The sequence below is a fragment of the Oryzias melastigma genome, linkage group LG4 (assembly GCF_002922805.2).
Source record: "Oryzias melastigma strain HK-1 linkage group LG4, ASM292280v2, whole genome shotgun sequence".
In the NCBI taxonomy this organism is placed as follows: Eukaryota; Metazoa; Chordata; class Actinopteri; order Beloniformes; family Adrianichthyidae; genus Oryzias; species Oryzias melastigma.
The window spans coordinates 10,775,420-10,788,101 of NC_050515.1; the positions used below are offsets into that span (position 1 = coordinate 10,775,420).

The following is a 12,682-nucleotide window of genomic DNA, read 5'->3' on the forward strand; positions in this document are numbered from 1 at the left end:
TTAATAAATATAAATCGGCCGGCGACCTAATGTGCGTTTTGGATTTTGACCCCCTGTGTGATTGAGTTTGACACCCCTGTTGTAAACAAAAGGATGACAGGAAGTAGCGGTGGGCTTACTACACTTAGTAGTAGTGTAGAGAAAACTCGATTTGCCGATATTTCGTTTGGGAATACTTGTATTGATTTAAAATGTTGACATGGCAATATTTCATTATTTATTTTCGGCTAAAAGTAATATTATAATAATTAAAATAATACTGGGAACATTTTTAAAAAGATCAAACAATGAACTTCCCACAAATGAAATCAAAGTGCACTTTAACGCAAAGTATAATGGATGCGTTAAATTTGTATTTTTTAGGAGTTAATGCAAGATAAACAGCCAATTCTTTGGTGATATCCTGAAAAATACACACAAAAAGTAGGTTATGAGAAAGTCATTTATTCGACTATAATTTCTTTAGAAAGTTAATCCATGGGTGTTCATGGCTTAGAGCCAATACGATTTTTTTGACATGATAGGTAGAAAAGCCCCACCGCACACACAAATGTGCAATAAAAACACAAACAAAATCTTAGGGCTTAGAGCTAAGAAGCTATCAACTAATTATCAAAAAGACAGAGAGGCACTAATCAATTATTCACATGAACATTAGGCCGCTAATACACACGCAGCCCAGGGAATGGCATCTCCCAAAAGTAATCTTTCCTCTTTCACTCAACAGACACACTTAAATGCAATCATGTCAAGACCTTAATACTTACACAAACACACACTTACAAATCTTTGGTAATAACATCCATACATACACAGACCTTACTCCTGCTGCTTTGGACTCCAACCTACAGACCTTCCTCTTTCATCAAACGCAGACAGAGAAAATGCATGTCGTCCGAATGTAAAGTGAGTGCTACTGCTTTAGTCTGCGAGGCTCCTGACTGGGGTTCTGATCATAAGAAATCCTATTGATCCATCACCACTCCTTTACTGATTCCTCCAGGCACACACAAACACTCACCTAGAAGTTCATCTATCAGGCAGCCCCATTGATTTTGGATTTTTTTATTTGTACAATCAGTTTTTGAGCTTAAACTACTATTTCTGACTCTGTTTTAAGACGAGTAGAATTTAAATGATGTCTATTATGGAGGGAAATCAATTAAATCTTTTAACTAAAATACTGCATCAATCAGACCTGTTCAGGTGCAGTCTGGTTCTACTCAACACAAGCTGGGGCAGGTTCCAGCAACCCCATGGCTCCAAATTGGATTTAATGGGTTCAGGAGGTGGATGGATGGGCAACAACAACCAAATGTGAGTAAGAGGTATTTATATTTATCTCTTTTTTTTAACCAATGACTTTCTATAAGGCCCTGCGACAGACTGGCGACCTGTCCAGGGTGTGCCCCGCCTTCGCCCAACAGTAGCCGGGATAGGCTCCGGCACCCCCGCGACCCCGAAAGGGACAAAGCGGTCAAGAAGATGGATGGATGGATGGACTTTCTATAAATCAACATGAGTTCATATATGATTTTTTTTTTAGTAAAGTACAGGAACTAGTAATTTTTTTTTTTGTCTATACAATGTTTCTATGCGTTTTCGCACTTTCTTTATTTGCTGATTTCTTTTCAGTCACGTGACTCTTCCGGTTAGTCACAATAATGTCTGACAATTCAAGACGCTTGTTTGACATTTTTGCCTCCAATAGTCTTTAATACATGTTTTATAAAGCATTAGGGGTGTTGGTGAGACCGGGACAGGGGGGTTACAAATTCGCGGATTTGGCAAATTCGCGGATGTCCCATGAAAAAGAGGGGGAATATTGTATATTAAACTGAAGAGAAGAAAAGAAGCACAAGCGACAAACAAGACTGGAGGCTATAAGTTTTATCCTTTTGTATTATTCAGAGTAGCTCCATTTGTCTGTCATATTCAAAAGCCTTTGAACTAGGGATGCCACAAATATCAGTTTAAAACCCAACTGTATGTAAAATAATTGAACAGAATGGTCTGTAAAGTGAATTTTTGTATCCCAGTATGTTTGCGTTGAAAGTGTCAAACACGCATTTTCGTCATTGTCAATGGCTTATTAAAAAATAAAAAATGAAAAAAAAAACAGATATTTTTTGTAATATACACATCATATACTGAATTGAAACTAAACCGTGACCCCAAAATCCAGTTTTGAACCAAATCATGGGGAAAGTGAATTGTGTATGTACCTACAGACACTGACATGCATTAAACCTTGACGCAAAACAGAAGACTGAAACTGCTTTAAAATGCAGAGACTGACGCTGTGGTGGTTTCTGTCTGAGAGACGGGGAGACACAAATTCCCATTAGCATGTGACGCTCTTGGCTTGTTGTTCTTTGTTTTTCCCTTAAGGAGGGGGAAGCGTGGAGGGGCTCGGGTAGTGGTTCTTAGAACAAACAGCTGTGAATCCATACCCAAATGTGGCCCAGCTCCAGAGATCAGAGATAACAGTTTCTTGATGCGCACATTAAATATCTGTGTTATCTAATTGAGCACTTCCGTGTGGTACATAAAGCATCTGACTGCAAGGGAGATCAAACCCACTGTGCTGCCGAACAGATGGACACTTCTCCCTGAAGGGTATCTCCAGGTCTACTCTGACATGAGCCGCCATGAATGCATCTGGATTAATGGAGGGATGCCTCTGCGTAGTACGTTGCTGGAGGCGCGGTAATGCTGCTGCACCTGATGGGAACTGCAGTGCAACATGTGGTGTGTAAAGCTCTGGCCTATGAACAAATGAAGCTGTGGTTTGCCACCTGAAATCCTTGTCTATCTTGGTTTTCGTTCAGCATCGCTGGTTCTTTTCTAGCATTTTACTGTGCCTGTCGACACCTTTCCCAGCAAGTCTCATTTTGAAATTTTTGGTTTATTGCCCTTCAGTGTTTCGGCTTTCTTGAAAGTCTCACTTTATCCCCCTCTGAGAGGGTGCAATCCTAAAAGAATACAGGCCTGTCATGGCTAGGACCATGCCTTCATTCCACATGTATGGAATCGTTTATGTGTGGCTCCTGCCAGCTTTGCAGTTATAGCATTTGTGGAGGAATAAAAAAATAGACTGACAGGCTTCGAGGTGAGGAAAAGAGAATGGTGTGCGAGTAGTAAAAGCTCCCAGTCTGGTGTAAAAGAAAATAAAAAGCAAAATTAAAACCAGCAATGAAAGACGCTCAATAAGTGGAAATGTAGAACAGGTGTCTTTGTCCCACTTGGTCCAAAGAGCCAAAGCCATTTTCTCAGCAGGGTTTCTGTTTGGCGTGCTGCCCCATTGAAATTTCTCGCCCGTCGTCACAACACAACCACAATGTCTAATGTTACCCGTATGAACTGAATACATCAGTCATCGGTGTGGAAGTTCAATCAGCCGCCTTACCAGTTGAATATAAATACCCCTCCACCCTTTAAGTGTAAAACTATCCGACTCCGCTCCACCACTGTCTTATCTATTGTCTCCTGGAACCCCTGACCCCACCCCATCACCTCAAAAAGCTTCCCCACTCCCCGACCAGAATAGACGAGCCGTAAATAAGCATCAGAAATAGACATCGGGAGACAACTGTTGACAGCCCGGTGACGAAAGCAGCAAACACGGCCGCAATCTCCATACAGGCGGAATTACATGCACATAATTAGGGCCACACAATATGGGGACTTATAAACACGGGGCCACTAGTTGTGCTTTATATAGTAAGAGCAAAAAGCGAATAAATTAATTATATACCATCTGGTTTTGAGTATCCAATCTCTTTCATTTGAACCATACAGACGAGAAAGAAATTGATGACAAAAAGGAATAACTTAACTGACATGTTTGCATAGTTTGTATGATTGACTTAGTGTTGGGGTCAAAGATCAGCGTAAGGCTGACCTCCAGGAGCTAGAAATAATTTATTAGCAAAATACTTGTGCTTCTATGTTTAAGTTTGTTACTTGACTGACAAATTGTTGCCTTCAGCTCCCCGGGATTCTAGCAGATGCACTTATTTTTACCAGTTAGCTTTTTTGCGTGGAAATATTCAGACTAAAGATTAAATGTGGGCTTTCGTGTATTATAAAACCCCACTAGAGGACCCAAATAGAGTGTGAAAGTTTGTACTTTGATGAAGTGTTTACACAGGGTTGAGTTTTTTCGTAGCAGCTTCACTAACGTAATCAAGTCCCCGTATTCACTTTGTTTACCCAATTTTGTTGTCTTTGATTTGTTTTATTTTCCCAATTCTTTTGCTTTCAAACCGCCTGTCTTGTCTCCTGCCACTAATTTTACTGTCTGTTCCCAACTTGAGGAAGAGCAGCCATGTTACTCTGGGGGCCACCGAGGCTAACAGCACATCCTAGTCACCTGCATCACCGTCTTAACAAGCGGCATGACCTGCCAATAAAAAAGGCTTTTACCCTGATGATCTTCAAACAAGACTTAAACTCAAGCTGCTTTTTTCTGCTGCAGAATGCCCAAAGTGCTCGAAAATGCGAATCAGGCTGTGTTAAGTTGCTTGAAAATATGAAAAAAATAAATAAAAATTGAAAGGTGGTGGAGGTGATCTTTGCTTTTCTTTTTGCTAAATCAATTCAACACAAAAGGGGGGCAGACAGACAGGGTTTAGCAGGGTGGTGCAGGAACTTCAGTGTTGTCCGTGAGTTAACATGTCCATGTGAACACGTTTGTCCATCTGTCTGTGTTCCCACATTTCCAAAGCGGCAGTTTGAAACTGTGTGGAAAAAAATGTAGTAAATATTCCTTAAGAGAGCACAAGCTAGAGGAAGTGATGTTGAGGACGGTTGAGTCTATCATTGCTCAGAGCTCTGTAAACCTGTACTTCATGACAGCCTTTCATCCCTCATCAAAGCGTCAAGTAGATGAACAGACTTCTGTGTATGTCCAAACCTTCCAGTCCCCTCCCAATTGTCTCCTTAAAGCTGCATTTCCTCTGGGACCAGCGACCTTAAATCTCTTCTTTTAACAAGTTTCCTGTTCTTCCTTCCGGCCGGCTGTGATCCCGTGAGGTTTTACCTGCTGTTACAGTTTTTAGAAAGGGCTTAATCTTCATTTCTCAGAGTGTAATCGTCGAAGGTTGAAAACGTTTCTATGAAATGAGTCCGACTCAGAGTTTGCCAGAAAATGCACAGATCATGAAACCCATATTCCATAAAGCTTTGCACGATGATATATGATCATCTTATTGACTACCAGCAGGAAAGCACTTTCCTGTTGGGGGAACTTCAGGGGATTATTTAATAGAAACAGAACCTCTAAGGCAGGAGTGTCAAACTCAAACGCACAGGTGGCAAAAATCCAAAACACACCTTGGGTTGCAGGCCGAACAGGATAAACATTTATTGAACACACTAAAACTTTAAAAACGTAACTTTTTAACATAAGTATGAACTAGGTATATAGTATTACCTGCGATAATGCTAGTGGAGAAGATGCTAATGCTGATAACAGAAAATGCTGAAATTGATTGCTAAAAATGCTGAAGCTGATAACTGAAAACTCTGAAGTTGATAGATGAAATCACTGAAGCTAATAGCTGAAAAATTTGAAGCTAATAGCAAGCTAAAATATTATCAAAATGCCAAATTATCCTAAAAAAAGAAAAAAAAAAAAAAAACTTAGGCAAATCAAAACATGTAGCTGGAAAAAATAAAAAAAAAGGCTAAATTCGCCCAAAACAGCCAGTTGAAATATTAGCTAAACTCCAAAATGGACAAAAAAAAAAAAAAAAATTAAAAATTAAAAAAGCCTAAATTAGCAAAAACAGCTAGGGTGTAGCTGAATTAATAGCTACACTCAAAAATAGCAAAAAAATCTTAGCAAATGTCAAAATATTTCAAAAAGCTAGAAGAATGCAAATTTTTAAAACTTTAAAACCCTAGCTTTTAACATATTTATGAATAATAAAAATGCAGCATTATTGTTCCAGAATAAATCAACTTACACAATACTTAATTTTCAATAGTTTACTCTACATAAATATGTATTTTGTCAAAATTATACAACTTAAAAGTAAGTGCAAGATAACATCGGGCCATTATTAACAATAAAATAAATGACCTGGAGGGCCGGATCCGGCCCCTGGGCCTGGACTTTGACCATTGTGCTTTAAGGTATGAGTTCTACTTATCGTCTTTTATTTATTTTCTTTTTTATATTTGACCACAAGCTTTATTCAAAAATGTTCAGTTTCCTTTCAGGGGTACTGGCAAAAAAAAAAAAAAAAAAAAAAAAATCAGAAGGGGCATTTTACAGTATTTATGAAAAGGAGAGAACGATGTTCTGTGCAATGGTCAATAATTCATAAATGAAAAGAGGCCTTTGTGAACCTTTCCCTCCCCATAAGTATCCCCTCAACTCCTGCTCTGACCCACTGCTCCTGATCAAACAGATATTGTTACCTCTGAAATAGCAACTTAAAAAAACACACCAGCCAGCCATGAGACCTGCCTGCAGCCGGGGAGACTCACAGAAGGGAGGCGGAAGTAAAAATAAGAAAGGACTATAGAAAGAAAGACATGTGGAGCATCCCCAACCCCCCCTCCTCGAATACAAAAAAAAAGATAAATGGATTTAAAAACAAGGAAGAGAAAATGGAACGGTTTGATGAGAAGACGATGTATTTTTGCATGTGTGTAAGGTGTTGTGGGGTGGTGGGGGTGTGATCTATCACTGGACAAATGCTGGGCTGTGGGGGGGGCGGGTGATTGTGGAAGTGTGGTGTGAGGATAGTTTGTGGTGGGGTGGGGTGGGGGTGTCAGGCAGAATGGTGCTGGTCTTCAAATGAAATAATATATCTTTGAAAGCCTACGCCCCGCGCCAGGCCCTGGGCCCATATATCAAGCCCAGGAGCGTCTGGTGGATCCGCTCCAGTCCCATTAACCTTCCACCTGTTCCCCCCTTGTACCCCCTACCTCGCCAACCTAGCGGTCCTTTTTTTTCACCCTCCCCTGTTGTCCTTCACCGTGCCTGCTTTCCTCCTCCCCCATACCCTTGGTTGCTACAATCCCTTACCCATCCTTCAATTTAATTTTCACTCTTTCTATTCTTCTCTATCTCTCATTTTCTTCTCTTGTTGTTCCTGTTTTTTTCCTTCTTGTACTTCTTTTGATCGCCAACTTCATCTATGCTTAGTTGAAGTCTTCTCTTGATCTTTCAACTTCAGTCCATCTTTTTCTTCATCTTTCTACAGCTGACGGAAACTTCTCACTTCTCTCCCGTGTTTTACTTGATGTTCTCTCCTCTCTTCTCATCCACGGCTGTGAAATCCAGTCAGCCAGGAACACGTCTTTGCCAACTGTTTGCCTGCCAACCTCACCTCCCTTGCAGTTAGTCAGACCCGGGGTGTCAGAAGGAGCAGGGAGGGGGCGCTGACCTCTGTAACAAGACTGACATTGATGGCTGTAGCTTTAACCCTTTAGAGGCCGGAAATATTGCAGACAACACCTAAATAACATTCCCCCTTTGGATCTTTGACATGGCGTAACTCCCTGACCGTTCACGCAGCACATTACTAGTGTCAAGTGTTGCATAAGTTTCTTTTCTCCGCGACTGAATCAGCTGATTTACATTGAACCACTTAAATCCTGTGTAACATTGGTGCAAGACCGCTAATCTCCACTTCAGAATTGACAATAATTGCAGTTGAAGAGTTACTGTAGTCAAAAGAATGTAAGCACAGAAAACTCTGGGGTCAAAGGGTTAAACCCGTGAGTGTCATGAGGTTGCTGTAGACCCTACATCACACCTAAAGCATCTTATTAATTACCACTCAGTCACCGGGTGCAAATTAAAAAAAAAAAAAAAACAGACAGCAAGAAACAAAGAGGTGCAATCAGATGTTAACAGAAAAGCAAGGACAGTGCTCTCACCCTGTCCAAAGACATTTATGGACACACAAATATGCTCATGTCTCTTGAAAATTCAATATGAAAGTCAAGATGACTGAGTGTAAGGGTTAAATATTTAGCTTTTTTCAAAAACTATGGTTGAAAGTCCTACTTCAATGATCTTCTGATCCATTTTAAAAATGTTCCAAGTAGTCTTTTAATTAATATCTTGCCATTTTAGGCAAAATAAAATAAACGGTGTTGTTTTCTAGTTTGTAGACATAGTTTCTGAACAGTAATTTATTAAAAATTCGGCTCTGTTTTTTTTTGTTTGTCGGTGAGGAGTAAGCCTGTCTTCATTTTCCATCATGCCTTTTGTTTACACACTCTCCCGCTAGCTTACAGCCCCTCACAACCACAAGCTAACATTAACAGCGTAACTAAAATGGTGAGCAACATCGTACAGTTTTGAGCCAGATACCAGCTTGGTCGAAGAAAACGCAGACGTATATGCGTGGATCTGTTTGTCATACCAGAATCCATATCAGAATCTCTATAGTCTGTTTAGATACAACAATATGATCACATCTCTCAGACATGGTATTTTATTGTGAAAGATTTGTTATATTTTGAAAATTGACCAGATTTTATCATGTGACTTGGTATGACGTTCTGCCAGAATTGACACAGATCACTCGCAGCTCGCGCAAAATATAGACCAGACACTGAAATGATCGCTGCACGGAATAAGGCGGCAGCGGGGGACTGCGGCGCTTGACGTCTGATGCGAACTGCAACATAGGTTAATGAGGGCGCTGAATGGAAGCAGCCTACATTTCGCGGTGCTTCCGCATCTGGTGTGAGGCTTCCCATTGTAGGTCTTATGCCACCGTTAAAAATTTTTTTTCAATGGCATTTCTTTGTGTCTGTTCCTAATGTATACATATATATATATATATATATATATATATATATATATATATATATATATATATATATATACACAGTATATATCTATATCTATATATACTGTATATCTATATCCATATATACTGTATATCTATATCTATATATACTGTATATATATGTGTGTGTATGTGTGTGTGTATATATAGATATATATACATATATACAGTATATATACAATATATATAAATATATACATATAGATATATTCATATATATCTATATGTGTATATAGATATATGTATGTATGTCCTCCATCATGAGAAAATACACAAGAACATGTAAAAATGCAATTTTCATTGAAATGCTTTTTTAAATTTTTTTGAATTTAACAGAAAAAATTTGAATTAAAATGTGACAAAAATTGGAAATGTTATGCAAAACAAAAATATTTCAAAAAATATAAAATCTGACAAGGAGGAACTTAAAAAAAACATGGACAACTAATTGAAAAAGGGCTGTGTTCATTAAAAAATAAAACTTGGTGTGACTATGAGCGACACAAAACTCATTAGAGCATAACCTGAATGCAAAACATGCAATCTAAGACAAGAAAAATAAACAACACCAATTATCACAGCATGAGAGTCGTCTTTGTGTTGTTCTTCTGTAGATAACACAGCTAAAAAATAAATTCAGCAATAAATTGTGCATTCAATCCAAATTGGACCTGAATGTCAACATATGTCAGCATCTCCCTTCACACGCAGTACAAACGAGTGAGAGCAAATGTAAGAGAGCCATGGAGGATGAGCTGCTACAATGGCCCATCTCCACTCCTCTTTGTCATTCCTCATCCTTTCTTTTTCTCTCTCCCCACTCTGCTCCCTCTCCTCTGTTCGCCTCTCCTCTCATCTCCCCTCTTTGATTCACCTCTGTTCTCCTCGCCTATCCTTTCTCTCCCCCCACCATCTGTTTATCCAATATGGCTGTCCCATCTCAGCTGGGAGCTTTCCCAGGGAGCCAAACTTCTAATACAGTTCCTCCTCAACATAATGACCCTCCGTTCTGTTTTTACCATTCATGCTACTTGCAGAGCAAAGGAAAAAAACTGAAGAAGTACAAAAAAAAGCCTGTCTGGATCTCCCCCAATAAACTGTCCCCGGATGACTAAATTGAATAGGGAGGCTACATTTCAAAACGTCATGGACACTTTACTCTCAGCTTCGACTTTATCAGGTGGATGGGCTAAATATAGATATAAAGTTACACAGCAGTCAATGTTTAAAAAGTTTTTGACAAATAAAATAACTGTGTTTGATTTTGTAAATGACATGGAGATTTCTCCAACACTGACAGCAAATGCTTTCATCTTGCTGAGGGATTTTTTTTTTTTTTTAGGCAACCATTGTCCTACATCCTTTGCCAACACTTAGCAAACCAGGTTTCTCTCTTATAAGTTGGCAGGCACACAGTCCTCTGAGTTTAACATCTTTTTTTCGCTGAAACGCACAAGCAGCTTGAAGCTGTCATTTGGGATTTCATTGTTGCTCAACCTAAATGGATATGAAAGATTTTATTTGCGAACAGTTAGGTGAAAACACACCGCTTTTTTCTCCGTTTTTTTCTTCTTTTTTTTTAATAACTGTTTTCTTGGTAAGTCAGAATTCATGGACCACAATGAACACCCAATGTATGGAAAAATCATGAAAAAATACTTTTGTGAAAGAGGGAAACATTTTGAAATAAGTTAACTGGCAGTGCTGTCAGCATTTTTTAACATCCAACAGTTTGGAAGCCTTTTTTCAATTTCATGTTTAATGTAAGGACAAAGTACGCTTATTGTCCCAACACCACTGTCTTGTCTCCTTTTATTAAAGACCCCCAAAAATAATCTTTTTATGTACGGTATTATAAAAGCATTGTCAGGTTTTTTTTTTGTTTTTTTTTTTGATTATTAAATTAAATCACCATATATTCTATATATTCACACTATAGTAATTATCTGGCTCCTTTCAATACGTTTTTCGGCTCGTAATAATTACAGCAATCATAGTATAAAAAAATCTGGTGTCAAAACAGCATATATTGACTTTTGTCTTATTAGTTTTTATAAAATTTTTAGCTTTTATAAATTTTAAAATTTTTGATTTTTTTGGGGATTTTTAAAGAAATTCTTTAAATTCTTTGTGCACCTTTGAAACTACCCAAATTTTGGTTTCTAAATATTCAGCATGTATAGGATATCCCTCTTGTACTTTTGGTATTCATAGGTTTTACGCATTTTTGAATTTTACAACATTTTTGTGATTTTACTAGAAATTCTTCAAGTTCTTTTTGCACTTTCTTTCTCTATTTCTCTGCAAATGGATGCATCAGAATAGAGTGAAGTAGGGAACTTATGGCTCGCCTAGCACATTTTCTACATCACAAGTGAGCTATTTTTAATTTTTCAATCTACTCATGATTCACAAAAAAAAAAACACTCAGAAAAGCAATTTTAATCATCACAAAAAATTCTACACGAGCATGTTGAAATGCCAAAAACACTATTTTAATCAGAGCAGGTCTTTAAAGGCAGTAGAGAGGAAAGAGGGCGCGGCGGCTCTGGTGAAAAGGGAGTACAGTAAGGAAGGTAGGACATAAACATATGAATCATCAATAGTCCCGATTGCACTGCTAAATTCTCCCTTCCATTGTGTTTGTGGTGGGAGTCAGACTGGCCATCCCTGTGCCGAAACAATGGGGGACAGAGGAGCCTGGGGCCGGCCTCAAAATGAGTCACCAGCACACACGCAGACAAACATCGTAAAAACATGCAGATCCAAACAGGAACACATGGAGAGCTGTTGTTCAGGCGGTCCACGTCTCTTTACTGTTTTGGTACGAACAGTAAAGCCAATTGACAAGACAAAATCTGTTATTTGTTTCAAATTTACTTTTTTGCAAGGTCAGTTTGTTTTAATAATGATCTTTTTTTTATTTTTCTTTGCAAGATATAAAACTACACTTTAACTGCAATAAAGGGAACAAAAGGTCAACATTAACAACGTGGCGTATCGGATGCATTATAGTTTGCCATGATGTCATGTGTTAACTGAAGTGTTCTCCAGCCACATGTTATTTTACCTCATACAGTTTCTGTCTTTGTTGTGATACGTCTGCACAAGTGTGCCGAAGTTTTCCCACGAGACCGGAACAACAGCCCATCTGCCTCTCACTGCGAGCTTTCATCTGCTTCTGCTGCTAGTAGGGAAAATTCCTTTACTTTTTAGCAGTTATGCCTATTTCCCTTTTTATTTATATTTATTAAATCTTGAAGTTTATGGAATTAAACTGCATCCATCTTTAATTTAATTTAAGGTTTTTGTCAGATTCATATTAACAGGAAACATACCATTTAAAAAATCTAAAATAATAAAATAATGAGAGACATTAATTTTTTTCTCTCTTTAAAAAAACTAAAAGCAAAATTAGTTTGATATGTTTCATAATCCTGAATTTAACCTTAAAAAAATCTATTTCGAAATAAAATCATATCCATTTCTACAAAATAATGATCCAGAAACCCAAACCTTATAATCAGAACGAAACCAGCCATCTGCAGAACGTACATTACTTTACTATGACATAAAGAACAGCCATCAAACTTCAAACTGTGCTGAATGCTCCTGCAGTTACTCTTGAGGAAATTATGGGGGTAGTTATGTGAGGTTGAGCCAAAACTCAGGGTTTAATCCAAAAAAGCTACGCAGTTTATTGAACTTAAAAAAAAAGCTTTAAAATCATTCATTTGCAAATAAAAAAGACACATTAGGTTTAAATGATTTCAAGACACAAACCAGAGTTCAAACACACATAACCGCTCGGTCACACATGCACCTGTCTCCAGCTCACTTGAAATTGTCAAAATAACGCC

The 12,682-nt window shown here is 38.3% G+C and overlaps 1 protein-coding gene across 1 annotated transcript in view; it reads right to left on the reverse strand.

Annotated features, from left to right (window-relative positions):
* nr5a2 (nuclear receptor subfamily 5, group A, member 2) overlaps nucleotides 1–12,682 on the reverse strand; it is a 73,068-nt gene that overhangs the window by 42,444 nt on the left and 17,942 nt on the right. The gene's annotated exons all lie outside the window — the stretch shown is intronic.